Source organism: Pituophis catenifer, unplaced genomic scaffold (genome assembly GCF_029215685.1).
Source record: "Pituophis catenifer annectens isolate HBS135680 unplaced genomic scaffold, rPitCat1.0.hap2 SCAF_2, whole genome shotgun sequence".
NCBI lineage: Eukaryota > Metazoa > Chordata > Lepidosauria > Squamata > Colubridae > Pituophis > Pituophis catenifer.
In genome coordinates, this window is record NW_027256882.1 from 39,327,230 (window position 1) to 39,341,934 (window position 14,705).

Consider the following 14,705-nt stretch of genomic DNA (forward strand, 5'->3'; position numbering starts at 1 on the left):
AGACATGGAAAATTCTTTTTGTTGCAAGATTGTGCCATTTATTTATTTGTTTATCTATCTAATTTGTGTAGTTATCCAATTTGGGATGAACGCCCTTTGAATGGTGTGGGAGTAGGAATGGATTTCCGGAGAAAAAATTGCAGACTACAGGAATCAGGAGCACTACTCAGGTGACTCTGAGGACACAGATAAACCTCCAAGTGCTTCAAGGACCCTCTAAAAGGATGCAAATTACCAGCTGTCCGCAAGGAATATAAATCCTTCCATTCCCCACTGTCCTGTCAGAGCTGAAGAAGCTTCTTGGATGAGAAGTGAAACGTCTTCAAAGAAAATCAAGGAAGTCCAATTGCCTCCTGAAAAAGCACCTTTGGGACAACCAGTCCTTCGGGAATAGGGCGGTATATAAATTTAACAAACAAACAAACAAACAAACAAACAAACCATGACCTGGATGACAGAGAATCTCTTCAGACTTTTAGTCAATACTGGTCTTTTTCTCTTGTTTGTTTTCAGTAAGAAAGCTCTGTACTTTATTTTGCTTTTTTTTTTTCTATTTTCATATACATCTTTTTTAATAAAGACGGGTTAACCCTAACCCCAAGTCTAACCCTTTTCATGACTCTTTTTATGCCTCTTTTCATATTTTGCCTAAATAATTCTTATCATTCTGCATAATGCCTAGGTATTATATACAATGCCTAGAGAAAGTATACAGCCATGGTGGCACGCAGCACCCACTCTGAGGGCACGTGAGCTGTCGCCCCAGTTCAGCTCCACCGCGCATGCGTGCGCACCTCCAGATGGGCAGCTGGTCGTCAGGTCTCTGCCGCACATATATGGAGGGTAGGGCGCATGCAGAGGGCGTGTGCGTGCATGTGCGGGGCGGGACATGGGGGGCCACATGTGCATGCACAAGGATGGGGCGTGTGTGTGGGGCCGTGCTCACATGTGCAGGGAGGGTGGGGTGCATGCGGGGGGGGGGGGCGTGTTCAACATGGCTGCTTCTCTGTGCCGCAGCGCTTTCCGGATGGGGCTTAGAGGAAAGTGGTGGCTCACAGCTGCTAAATTGCACAAAATACTCTCCCAGCAGTGTAGAGAGAAGCAGCCGCTACCCCGGAGAGCAGAGATGGAGGGGAGCAGGCCCCGAAAGGCTGCTCGGTCAAGCCTTGCTGTGTGGCAGAAGCCATGCATGCACAGAAGCTGTGCGCGCTCGCATGCGTGGAAGCCATACACGCATCAGTGGTGGGTTGCTCCCGGTTCGCACTGGTTCTATAGAACTGGTAGTAAAACTGGTGGGAGGCCACGCCCACCAACCCTGACATCATCAAAACACTTCTGCGCTTGCACAGAACAGCGCGCAGCCCCACTGCAAACCGGTAGTAAAGGAAAGTAGAACCCAGTCCTCCTGCGCATGTGCGTGCTCATATTTTTGGTGAACCGGTGGTGGAATTATTTGAAACCCACCACTGCCTGGAGGGCATAGATAAACTCCCAAGTGGCCTCAAGTGTTCTCAGGGAGAGAGCTAAGACCAGAAGGCTGCAAAGAAATATGATCCTTCCAACCCCACCCACCAACATCCTGTCAGAACTCCATAGCCCCCACCAACATGCCAGAACCGATGAAGCTTCTTGGATGAGAAGCAAAACATCTTCTTCTTTCTCAAGGGAAAAAAAAAAACAGTCCAATTTTGAAAAACCACCTTTGAGACAACCGTGACCTGAATGACTGAGAATCTCTACAGATAAATGGTATTATAGGCTTCAGCAAACAGTGCATTCCACATCATGGGAATAATGATAAGTCCTCTCCATTTGGCATCAGTCCATGTGTCCGAGGCTGTGCCCCATTTGAGGAACTGGACTGATAAGACCACTGAGCCCATGGCAGCAAGTGGAGGGTATAGATTCAAAAGAAGATTAGAAACTAAATGCTAGGAAGAGCGATTGGAGGATCTGGGAATGTTGAGCCTTATCTACTTGATTGACTTACAGCCAAAGAAAAGACCAAATAAATAAATCAGAAAAAAATAATATTATCAGATAAAACATTGTCATGAAGAATGAAACAAAAAAAATACAACAAAGAAAAGTTGGAAAAAATGATCTAGCATAGTTAAACCCTCCAAAGAAAAACCTAGCCCACCCCCCCCATCTCCTGGCAACCGTACCTAGAAATATTTTGGCAAACTTCCAACGAAAAAAAATGAAAGTAGGAAGTAGAGGATTCTCCTCTCCGCCCCCAGCACAGCTGATAAGTAGCAGGTACAACAGGGCAGCCTGCCAAAATTCAGAAGAAAAAGCAGCAGACGTCTTGGAAGAAATGCAAGTTCTCTGAATAGGGGATTTAAAGAAGACCTTCCCTTTGTTGGTATCTATGGCGAAGAATTTACCTTTGTGGGCATGAACGCTTTGGGGCCTGTGACAGAAGTGATCTCATGTAGGTACTGTGGGGACCGAGAAGGGTCTGTTAAAAGGATCCTCAAAGCAAGGTAAGCAAGGGGAATTCGGGCTCTTATCATTCTGAGACTGTCAATCTAGGATTCTTTGTTTAAATACTCATTGTTTCACGGGGTGATGGTGCAAATGTTTGATTATTTTGTTGTATGTAACCCAGAGCCACCCTGTTTTAGTTCAGGGAGGGGTGGGGTCATATAAATCTTGTAGAGAAATAAATAAGTAAAACTTGAAGAACTCTATCAGGGCTAAATGATATAAGGGAGTGGAGAGGCCATAGAAAGAAAGATCTTGACCAATTTTATTTCCCCAGGTTATAATAGATATTAGAATAAAGTGAGCTGGAAGGGACCTTGGAGGTCTTCTAGTCCAGCCCCCTGCTCAAGTAGGAGAATCTATACCATTTCAGATAAGTGACTGTGTAGTCTCTTCTTAAAAACGTCCAGTGACAGAATGCCCACGATTCCTGTTGGCAAGCTGTTCTACTGGCTAATTGTCCTCATCGTCAGGAAGTTTCTCCTTAATTCCAGGTTGTTTTCTCTCTGCTTGGTTTCCAACCATTATTTCTTGTCCTCCACTTTGGTGCTTTGGAGAATAATTTGACCCCCTCTTCTTTGTGGCAGCCCCTCAAATACTGGAATACTGCTATCATGTCACCCCTAATTCTTCTTTTCTTTAGACTAGCCAGACCCAAATCCTGCAACCATTCTTCATGTGTTTTAGTCTCCAGGCCTTTGATCATCTTAATTGCTCTTCTCTGAACTTTTTCCAAAAGTTTCCAGTCCATTTTTACTGGCAGAGGGTTGCAGGAGGCTGTTGTAGCTGGAAACGGAACTTGGGAACCCATTTTTGCTGGCAGAGCACTTGGGCCATCACAGGTGCCCCCGACATCGAGCTGGTCATGTCTACCCTGCCCCCCCCCCCCCCCGAGGTCAAACACAACCCTGATGCGGCCCTCAATGAAATCGAGTTTGACACTCCTGGTCTATGACAATTTGCCATGGCCTACTTTCCATGGCCAACTTTCCATGGCCAATTTTCCATGGCCAACTCACCTCAGCCAACTTGCCGCGGCCAACTCGCCACAGCCAACTTGCCGCAGCCAACTCGCCGCGAGACAACTTGCCATGGTCAACTTGCCATGGGACTGGACAAGAGTTATACTAATATCAAAGAAATTATGGAACAAAATCATCAAAGAAAGATGCAAAAGGAGGGAACACAATTTTTGAGAGAGGAAAATTGACAAGAGGATGATAGAATAATGTTTTAATTGTTTTAAATAATTAAGTTGAATTGTTAAATTGTCTCGCAGCAAGTTGGTGAGTTGTCCTGCAGTGAGTTGGCTGGGGTGAGTTGGCTGCAGCAAATGGTTTTATTCTGTGGGGGAAATAGAATTTGTTGCAATTTCTCCCAGCTTCCCTTTCTGAATCATTTCCATTCTTTGCCTCAAATACTCAAAGGAGGATTTTTTTTCTCCCTTTCCTTCAATATGCTTTCGCTTCCTCTCCTTCACTCCACTTTTCTCTTTCTTGTTCGGTCAGCACTTTTTAATTACCTCTTATTGCCAATACAAGCAAAATCAGCTGTAACTTCATTTTCCTTTTCAATCTTCCTTGTCCACCCAGACCTCTCTCATCCTCTTGTCAATTTTCCTCTTTGGAGTCCTGTGTCAATGAGACTGCATTCTTTCTTTCTTTTTTTTATAAATGTTTTTATTATTAAAATATAAACAAAAATATAAAGACAATACAAAGGCAAAGACAAACAAAACCCCACCACCTACAAACCCACACAACATTCTACATATATGCTTTTGGTCATCAACAGAATATATAATATATTTCTTTACGTATTAATACGAAAATAGTATTAAACTCTTAATTCAAATGGTTTAGACTAAGAATAATCTGCATTTTCTCTGTATTCATCTCCTACTATTAATCTTTCACCTTATTTTCTTTCCTCTACAGTTGTACTGATTTTCCTTTCCAGCCATTGGTACCATTGGTGCCACACAAGATAGTAGTCACTTTCTTCCTTATCCTGGAGTTCCAGCGTCAATCTATCCATTTTGGCACATTCTGTTATCTTTGAGATAATTTTATATTTGGTTGGGAGTTGGTCTAATTTCCAATTTTGAGCGAACAGTAATCGTGCTGCTGTCAAAATATGTATAATAAGATATTTCGTCTCTTTGGTGTATTGTGCTGCTATCATGCCGAATAAAAAAAATTCTGGGCTATCTTCTACTTGTAGGTTCGTTATTTCCTCAATGATTTTCTTTATGTCTTGCCAATATTGTTGGGCCTTCGTACATTTCCACCAAGCATGGTAATATGTCCCCTTTTTTGTTTTATACTTCCAACAGAGTGAGGAGGCGTTCAGGTATATTTTGGCTAATCGAGCCGGTGGTAGGTGCCATCTGTAGAACATTTTGATAAGATTCTCTTTATAAGATGTGGCCCTTTTTAATGTTTTGTTTCCACAATTTCTCCCAATTTGCCAATTGAATGTTATGCCCTATGTCCCTAGCCCATCTTATCATGTTTTCTTTTACTGTTTCTTCTAATAATTTGTATCTAAGAAGATAGTTGTATATTTTGGTTATCATCTTTTGTTCTGCACCTTGTAAAATCTTGTCCAATTCATTCAGGTTGTTCGAGATTCCATATTGTTTTTTGTCTGCTGTGTATCTTGAGTATATTTGGGTATAGGGCCACCATTCAATATTTATGCCACAATTTTGAAGTTGCTGTCTTGGAATAAGTTCACCTTCCTGGTTTAATAGGTCTTGATACCGCATCATCTTTCCTATCTCGAGAGTATTTGGATGTATCAATGCCTCCATCGGGGACCACCATTTTGGTATTCTGGTGTAGTGATTTTTCTTAATTCCCTGCCAAATCTTGAGTAGTGAAGCTCGAATTATATGTCGTTGGAAATACATATGTCGTTTGTCCGGTCCGTCCCATAAGAAAGCATGCCATAAGACTGCATTCTTTCTTATTATCCCTTTCTTCTTTCTTTTCCCTTATCTCTGTTTACAAAAACTTTATCAGCAATTTTCAACAGCTGAGATGTTGGCATTGCTGCCACTCCCTCAGTTTTCCCCAGCTTTCTCTTAGTATTGTCTTCATAACCTTTGGAACCTCTTGGCTCTGGAGTTGAGATCCACCTCTACCCTTTTGGCCTTTTGGAAGGGCCACAAAACCTGGCTCTGCTGATTGGCTTGAGGCTCTGAATGGAGGCGCTTCACGTTGGAAGTGGCTGGTGGAGTTAGTGAGAAGATCCCACCTTGGTACTGCTCATGTACTTGGATCCTAGTTTTATCTAATTCCTGATAATTTTAATGTTTTTAATATTTTAATATTTCTGCTTTTATTGTATTGTAAGCTGCTCAGAGTCACTTTAATTAGCGAGATGAGCAGCATTTGAAATGAATAAATAAGTAAATTTTGACTTATAGAAATGTTTAACATTCTCTGATTTTTGGATGTGTTTGGATCAGTGGTGAAATCCTGCCGGTTCGGTCTGGCTTGTGTGTGCTGAGCCTGCTAGTAGCCTGCTGGTAGCGGCAGAGGTGCGCGGTTCAGTGAACTGCTAGCGGTGGCAGTGCAAGGCTCCGCCCACCCGCCCAGACGTCGTTACTTCCTGGTTTTTAACCCTCTGCCCATGTGCAAAGCCTTCTGCGAATGCACAGAGGGTCAAAAATAGGATGTGAAGTCGGAGCGTGCACTTCCGAACTGGTAGGGAAGGTAAGTAGATTTCAATCCTGGTTTGGATGGAAATCTGGGTAGGATTTAAAAACCTTTAAATGTAGCTAAATTCTTAGCCTTGGACACCCTTTTCAGGCTGTCTAGAATGTTAGTCCAATAATTCTGGAAACATATCCAATGAGCCTGAACTTGAGGATCGCCCAATCAAATTCTTTTCAAGGGAAAAAAATTAAATTGGGATCTTGTCCTTGTCCCGAATCATGGGCTGTCTGCCAACTTCTCCTGCCTTCCCCTATAACCAAATGTTTCTTCTTCTGGTGTTCATAAAATATTGAGAAGCATTTAATTGTCTGCCATGAAGGATTAGGTCTTCTAGAAATGGATGAGAACAATCCATGGATTCTCTCTGGATCTTCTCAAGGGTGCATTATTTATTCCAGATACACAGGTCTGATGTTGAGAAGGGAGTATACACTAAAAGCATTGGTGGTTGACCCTCTTAACTGGTCTGTCATTTCTACCTGTGTCAAAGGCATTAAATAAGTGTTTTTCCAGGAATTTTCTTCAAATTATAAGCTTTCTTTGCTTCTCTCAAATCACAGAGTATCCTGGTAGACATTTGGAAGAGGTTAGGATTCCTGTTGGTTCCTGGTTCCTGATACATAATAGGGAGGGAGCCAATTGTCTCTACTACTATCAGACAATACAGGAGCTTTTGCTTTAATTTTTAGGTTAACCATGATCTTACATAATTTTTGTAATTGTGAATGTCTCGAGAGAGTTAGAAAACATTTCTGCATACTTATGTCCCAACCATTTTCCTATTTGTTTGGCTTTTGGTTTGGGTTTCTTCTTTCTTTCTTTCTTTCTTTCTTTCTTTCTTTCTTTCTTTCTTTCTTTCTTTCTTTCTTTCTTTCTTTTCTGTAGTGAAATCTAGGCTTCCCTCTGATGGCCACTTTACCTGACTTTGCACTTGATAGTAAGATTATTCATTTTCAAAAAACCTTCCTATTTTTCTCTTAACCAAGAGATGTCCTCCAACCAGTGATGGGATTCAAATAATTTAACAACCAGTTCTCTGCCCTAATGACCAACTGGGTATGCATGATTGGGTGGTCATGTGACTGGGTGCTCATGGCCAACCCGACATCACTCACACCGAGGGGCGCTTCACCTTGCCCGTCCTCTCGTGACTGTGGGGATGCTGCAATGGTTGTTAAGTGTGAAAAATGGTCATAAGTCACTTTTTTCAGTGCTATTGTAACTTTAAATGGTCACTAAATGAACTGTTGTAAGTCAAGAATTACCTGTACAAAAATACAGAATTTGGTATTTTTGCAGATCTCACTCACCTCACAAAATATCCTAAGGAAATCATCCAGCTTTAAGAAAAGTTCACATGCCCCCAGAAAGGCAGTAAAAAAATCAGACAGAGTGCCAAGCTTGCATCCTGACTCTTGGAAGTACACCCCAAAAGTACCCCCCCAAGTTATGTAAAAAGCTTTTTAAAAAGTCAAACAAAGTACCAGCAAACAAACAAACAAACAAACCAAAAAACTTCAGGGAAGCTGCAGAGAAGCTCTGGAGGCTCCAGCTAATCTGGGCGTACTGCCAAGAACCATTAACTGTTACAAGATAGGAGAGGCAGTTTCTGAAAATACTTAAGCAGGGCAATAAAGATAAGGATTAGGCTAGAAACAGCACAGAGGCACGCCTTCCTGACAGGATTAGCACTGTAAAGTGAGAAAAAGAGATTTCTTCCAACAACCGGTTTGCTGAACTACTCAGAAAGTTAACAAACGGTTTTCCTAAACCGGTGCAAACTGGCTGAATCCCACCACTGCCTCCAACCAATGCTGGATGGATATGGTCAAAATACATTCCAGACAACAAGATGTGAATTTTTCTTATATAAAGCTGCCTTCCTCAATCTGGTACTCAAAAGATATATTGGGTATTGCATTGCCTAATTTCTGGCCATTCCAGTCAGAAAGATTCAAGTGGAGGGCAGCATATGGAAGAGGTTAAGTAGTTTAAGGAAGTATCTTCTCTACAATAAGGTGCCAACAATATTGTGTGCAGGAACGAGTGATACCAATTTCTTATATTTCTATATTATCTGAATCCTGCTTGTTTTTTTTGTAACACAGACAGTTTGGAAGATGCAAGAAGAAATTACAGGTGAGACATTCAAATCTTTCTTTACCCAACTGATGAAGACAGAGAAAACTTACTGATACTATAACTAAAACCATTGGTTTCTGTTCTAAGCCGTGAAATCACACTAAGGCAGTGTTTCCCAAACTTGACCCTTTGAAGATGTATGGACTTCAACTCCCAGAATTCCTCAACCAGACATACTGGTTGGGGAATTCTGGGAATTTTTTTTTAAATTTGATTTATTTGATTTAGAATATTTAGAATATTTGATTTAGAAATTTATTTGATTTAGAATATTTAGAATTGAAGTCCATGCATCTTAAAATAGTCAAGTTTGGGAAACACTGCCTAAGGCAGGAACAAGTTGAAAAAGCAAACTTGGATGGGCAAAAGTTTTGATCTGAAATATTTGGAAATGGCTGGACTCAAGCTAGAATTAGGAAGAGCTGAGAGGTAGAATTGTTTTCTTTGGTCATCCTTGGTTCTTACGGTAAGAACCACAATCAAGTGTTCTAAATATGATAGACCAGGAAAAGCATCTGAAACAGTGGTGAAATTCAAATTTTTTTACTACTGGTTCTGTGGGTGTGGCTTGGTGGGCATGGCAGGGGAAGGATACTGCAAAATCCCCATTCCCTCTCCATTCCTGGGGGAAGGATAATGCAAAGTCTCCATTCCCACCCACTCTGGGGACCAGCCAGAGGTGGTATTTGCCGGTTCTCCGAACTACTCAAAATTTTCACTACTGGTTCTCCAGAACCTGTCAGAACCTGCTGGATTTCACCCCTGATCTGAAAGATTCTTCCAGATGATCCTCTAATCTGGAGAGAGGCTCATTGAGTAAGTCAGAGACTATCAGACCTGAGATTCTATGTGGAATGCAAGAGACTGTGAGTTGAAGTTCTGCCTTAGCCATGAAAGCCAGCTGGGTGACCTTGGGACAGTCACTCTACCTCAGTCCAACTCAACTCACACGGTTGTTGTTGTAGGATGAATAAGGAACATTGTGTATGTTCACCACCTTGAGTTATTTGTAAAAGTAATAACAGCGAGATATAAATAAATAATGTATATTACATATATCTGCTTGTACAAACGCAAGGAGATCCAATATGCACCAAAAAACGAACAAACAATGGAAATACTGTATTGTCATATGACATGGGCACCATTGCCCAATATAATCACTTGAACTCTTGCAAGATTATCGGCTCTCATGAGATAGGGAGCCCTTCTTGAGCATTGGCGGCAGTCAGTGTCTTCCTAATAGCAAAACCGGATAGAAGTATCTGTATTGTCTTTTGTCTTCCTTTAGGGGAAGAAGGAGCAGAAGGAGAGTCTGGATGTCGTGATCCTTTGACTTCTGAGGTGACCACTGCATCTTCTTCTGGACGCCCTGATACAATAGGTATAAGAAATTTTTATTTATTTATTTATTTATTTTCTCCAAGCATGTATTAGATAACAGATATAAGTATAAATATAATTATGAATACATGAAATGGATACAAATAAGAGGGAACATTTGGACAGGGACGGTAGGCACGCTGGTGCACTTATGCACCAGGGGTGGGTTCTAAATTTTTTTACTACTGGTTCTGTGGGCGTGGCTTGGTGGGGGGGTAATGTGACTGGGTAGGCATGGCCAAGTTTTTTTTTTTTACTTTTAAAAGCATTTTTTCTACAACCTTAAGAGGTTGCAAAAAAAAAAAAAATGCTTTTAGAAGCCTCTGACAATCAGGCAACTCAGCTGGGATTGCCAGAGACTTTTAAAGGCATTTTTCCCCCCTACAACCTCTTTGGCTGAAGAGATTGCAGGAAAAAATGCTTTTAGAAGCCTCTGACGATCCCAGCTAAGTTGCCTGATCAGCAAAGGCTTTTTTTTTTTTTTACTTTTAAAAGCATTTTTTCAGCCGAAGAGGTTATAGAAAAAATGCTTTTAAAAGTAAAAAAAAAAAAAAAAAAAGCCTCTGTGAGGTGGGTGGAGTAAGCGAGCAGTGACTGGGCCGGGGACTGGTTCAGGAGCGTGGCCAGCCAATGTTATTACCGGTTCTCCGAACTACTACAAATTTTTACTACCGGTTCTTGTGAACCGGTGCGAACTGGGAGCAACCCACTATTATTATGCACGCTCCTTAAAGACCTCTTAGGAATGGGGTGAGGTCTACAGTAGACAGTCTAAATTTAAAGTTTTGGGGGTTTGGGGAAGAAATCACAGAGTCAGGTAGTGCATTCCAGGCATTAACAACTGTTACTGAAGTCGTATTTTATGCAATCAAGTTTGGCGTGGTTTATCATAAGTTTGTATCTATTATGTGTTTGTGTATTGTTGTGGTTGAAGCTGAAGTATTCATTGACAGGTAGGACATTGTAGCAGATAACACCTACCTGGGGCTCTTTGTAATCCCTGGAGAGGGATGGGAGTGTAATAAGACAAAGTGAGTAAAGCTCCGCTAAACCTATTGTATGTAAAAACCAAGATTCTCTCCCCCTCCCCCAGGTTTTGATGAGAGGAAGTTGAGGCTGTTTTTTTCTTTTTGAAAATAAAACTCTCACATAAAGGCGACTTTACGCCAACATTGAAGCTTTGGTGTGATTCCCATGTCACCTTGGTAATTTCTCATTTTTCAGGGCAAAAACACTGCCCCTTCTACTTTGGTAGTTGCAGGTAGAGAGGGAAGTTCTGATTGCCCATCTGAGGGGAAAGGAATTGATGGTGATACCTTTGTCACAAAGAACACGATCTGATTAATTGCTTGTAGTGCTGCAGCAGCAGATGAGGAAGTTGAGTTATTTTACAGTATTATAATTCTTAATACTGAGTTATACTACTCAGTATACTAATACATGATATTAAATTTTCAGTCTTCAGACCTGACACTCTCACAGGAGTTACCAGCTGGCAGGGCTGTTGGGCATTTAAGAGCAATGGGACTGAGATTGACTTTGTGTCTCCCACAAGAGAAGGATGCAGGTTATTAGCCACTCCAGATCCATTTGATTTCTTCTGTGGGGAAAGAAACCTGAAGGCCACACACATCAGACACCAGAGCTGGGCTTCTGTCCTCCTCAGAGGCACTCTTGACTCCCTTTTCTGTTGTTCCTTGTGGAGGGAAGGGGAGGGAGATGAGAGACGGCCAGGTTTATCTGTGGTTGGCTCAACAGGTGCAAGTTAAACCACAAACATGAACTGTCAACAAGTGCAAACACATCTGTCTTCTCCAAACAAAAGCTCTCCAGATGTTTTGGGATTCCTTTCCTAATTCCACTGTGGCGCAGCAGACTAAAGTGCTGTTAAGTAGCACCAGCTGCCTGCAATTACTGCAAGTTCAAATCTCACCAGGCTCAAGGTTAACTCAGCCTTCCATCCTTTCGAGGTAGGTAAAATGAGGATCCGGATTGTGGGGGCAATAAGCTGACTTTGTATAAAAAGAACAACGCTTGGGGGGCCCGAAAGCCCTACTAAGCAGGTATATACAAAAGTATGAAGGCTATTGCTTATCGCATTGTAAGCTGCCCTGAGTCTCTGGAGAAGGGCGGTATATAAATCAAATCAATCAATCAATCAATCAATCAATCAATCAATCAATCAATCAATCAATATATGCCAGCTGGAGCATACAAAGCCGGAAGGAGGCAGTTCTAAGATACAGAACACAAAAACATCATACAAATTATAGCAAGTCATTTGGGGTAAATGTACAGGCTCTTTCCATAAAGGGCAAATACTGGCATTAGTAGTGGTTAATTCTTTTCCTTTTCTGCCTGCCTGCCTGTCTGATGTAGTAAGATATTGTGTGACTGCAATCCTAAACAATCACAATAAAACCATGAACTTCATCTCTTAATATTTTCCTGTTTTCTGTTTTGCAGCTCGCGTACGTAGGTGCATTGCACACAACAAATTCATTATAGCAGCTGTTGTTCTAATCACAGTTTTGATCATTACTATAATTGTATTGGCTGGTAAGTAATGAGGCATTCCTATTTCAAGATTTTGGAAGTAGTTTGCCGTTGCCTCTTTTCTAAGGCAGAGGTAGAAGGGCTGGCCCAAGGTCACCTAGCCGGCTCTCTTGGCTAAGTCAAGACTTGAATTCGCAGTCTTAGGCTTTGCGTCAGTGGTGGGATTCAATTTTTTTTTACTACTGGTTCTGTGGGTGTGGCTTGGTGGGTGTGGTTTGGTGGGTGTGGCAGAAGAAGGATACTGAAAAATCTCCATTCCCTCCCCACTCCAGGGTAAGGTTACTTGAAAATCCTCATTTCCTCCCGAACAGCTGGGACTCAGGAGGCAGAGAATAGATGGGGGCGGGGCCAGTCAGGTGGTATTTACCGGTTCTCCGAACTATTCAAAATTTCCGCTACCAGTTCTCCAGAACTGGTCAGAAGCTGCTGAAACCCACCTCTGCTTTGCGTCTAAGTCAAAGACTAGAGCTCCCAGTCTCCTGGTTTCTAGCTTGATGCCTTAACCACTAAACCAAGCAGGATCTTTTCTTGCAGTAGTAGCTAGTCTACTGTTACATTTCTCCTAACAAACTCAACTCTCACTTCCATATTTAGTTATTTAATTCATTTAGAGCTTCTCAAACAGAGGGCCAATTACCCAAAATTGACTGAAGGTGGGTAAAGAACCACCCATTACTGAATCCCTACTGAAACATTTACATTGACTTAAAGTATTTTACCAACATTGGATGAAAAGGACTTTCTGATAAGCAGTTTTGCCTAATGAAGGAAAATCTTCGAGAAGCACTGATTTAAAGGATATTTAAGTAGCCCTTGAGCTTGCAAAAAGTGTGACTCCATGCATCGTACAGCCATCAAAATAGAATTACAATATAGCCAGTTAAAAATCTAAAAATGATAACAAAATACACAACTGAGGCACAACATCTAATACACCTCCCAGGAGATGCATCCTGGTCCCGGAGCTCAAGATAACAGCCAGGTCTTTTGAGCTTCCCTAAAAGCTAACAAATTTGGAGCCAGTCCAGTGGTGGGTTTCTACCGCTTCGCCCCAGTTCAGATGAATTGGTAGCGGTGGCGGGAGGCTCCGCCCACCCGCCCAGACGTCATCAATAACGCTCTGAGCATGTGCAGAAGCTTCTGCGCATGTGCAGAAGCGCTGCACGCTACCGATAGCGAACCGGTAGCATCGAGATTTGAATTCCACTACTGGGCCAGTCAAATCTCAGGATGGGGGTCGGGGACCTAATTCCACAGAGCAGGCATCATAATAGAAAAGGCACATCTCCAGAGTCCCATCAGATGACTCAGTTTCAAAGATAAACAGAACTACATTCTTACACACAAGCCATTTTCACTTTTCTTGACATTTATTCCTTGAAACAGACCAAATATCCTCACCCTCCTTTTTATCAGCTTTGCAGTCTTAAACTTTCTCCATTATCCATTTTTAATTTAAAAAAAAATTATATCCGTTATCTATCAATGTCAGCTACCTGCTCTAGTTTTTGGCCATTGAATGTATAACTTGCAGTCATTCACTCCATTTTCCCTGTGGGGAAAAATATATCAAGTATTTTAATTTTTAGAGCCATACTCTTTGTTGCATCATACTTTCCATGTAACATTTGCTGCCAATTATTCAGATTCTGAGCCAATTCCGTGGCATTTATCTGGGCACACTTACTCTAAAATCCTCACAAAATTTCTTTTACATTTATCTGTAATACACTTAGCACACATCTTTATGTTATTCCCTACTCAATGTTGAACCATTCACAAAAATGTCTGTTTATTGTTATAAATGTTTCACTTCCATCATATTAAATTCTTATTCGTAACCATCTTCCATATTCATCCAAAATATTCCATAAATCATTTTATCATGTATTTTCTCTAAATTGACAAATGTGCAGTGAACTTGCTTTTTACATATTTAGGGAAAGGGAAAGGTTCCCCTCGCACATATGTGCTAGTCATTCCTGACTCTAGGGGGCGGTGCTCATCTCCGTTTCAAAGCCAAAGAGCCAGCGATGTCTGAAGACGTCTCCGTGGTCATGTGGCCGGCATGACTAAACGCCAAAGGCGCACGGAACGCTGTTACCTTCCCACCAAAGATGGTCCCTATTTTTCTACTTGCATTTTTTACATGCTTTCAAACTGCTAGGTTGGCAGAAGCTGGGACAAGTAACGGGAGCTCACCCCGTTATGCGGCACTAGGGATCTGAACCGCTGAGCTGCCGAACTTTCGATTGACAAGCTCAGCGTCTTAGCCACTGAGCCACCGCATCCCTTGTACATATTTATATTTATCTAAATGATTTGCTATTTGTCTATTTGTCTCCTGCCTAGCATAAAACCATCCTGCACTTCTCAAATTGATTGCATTGACACTTTTCATACCATTTT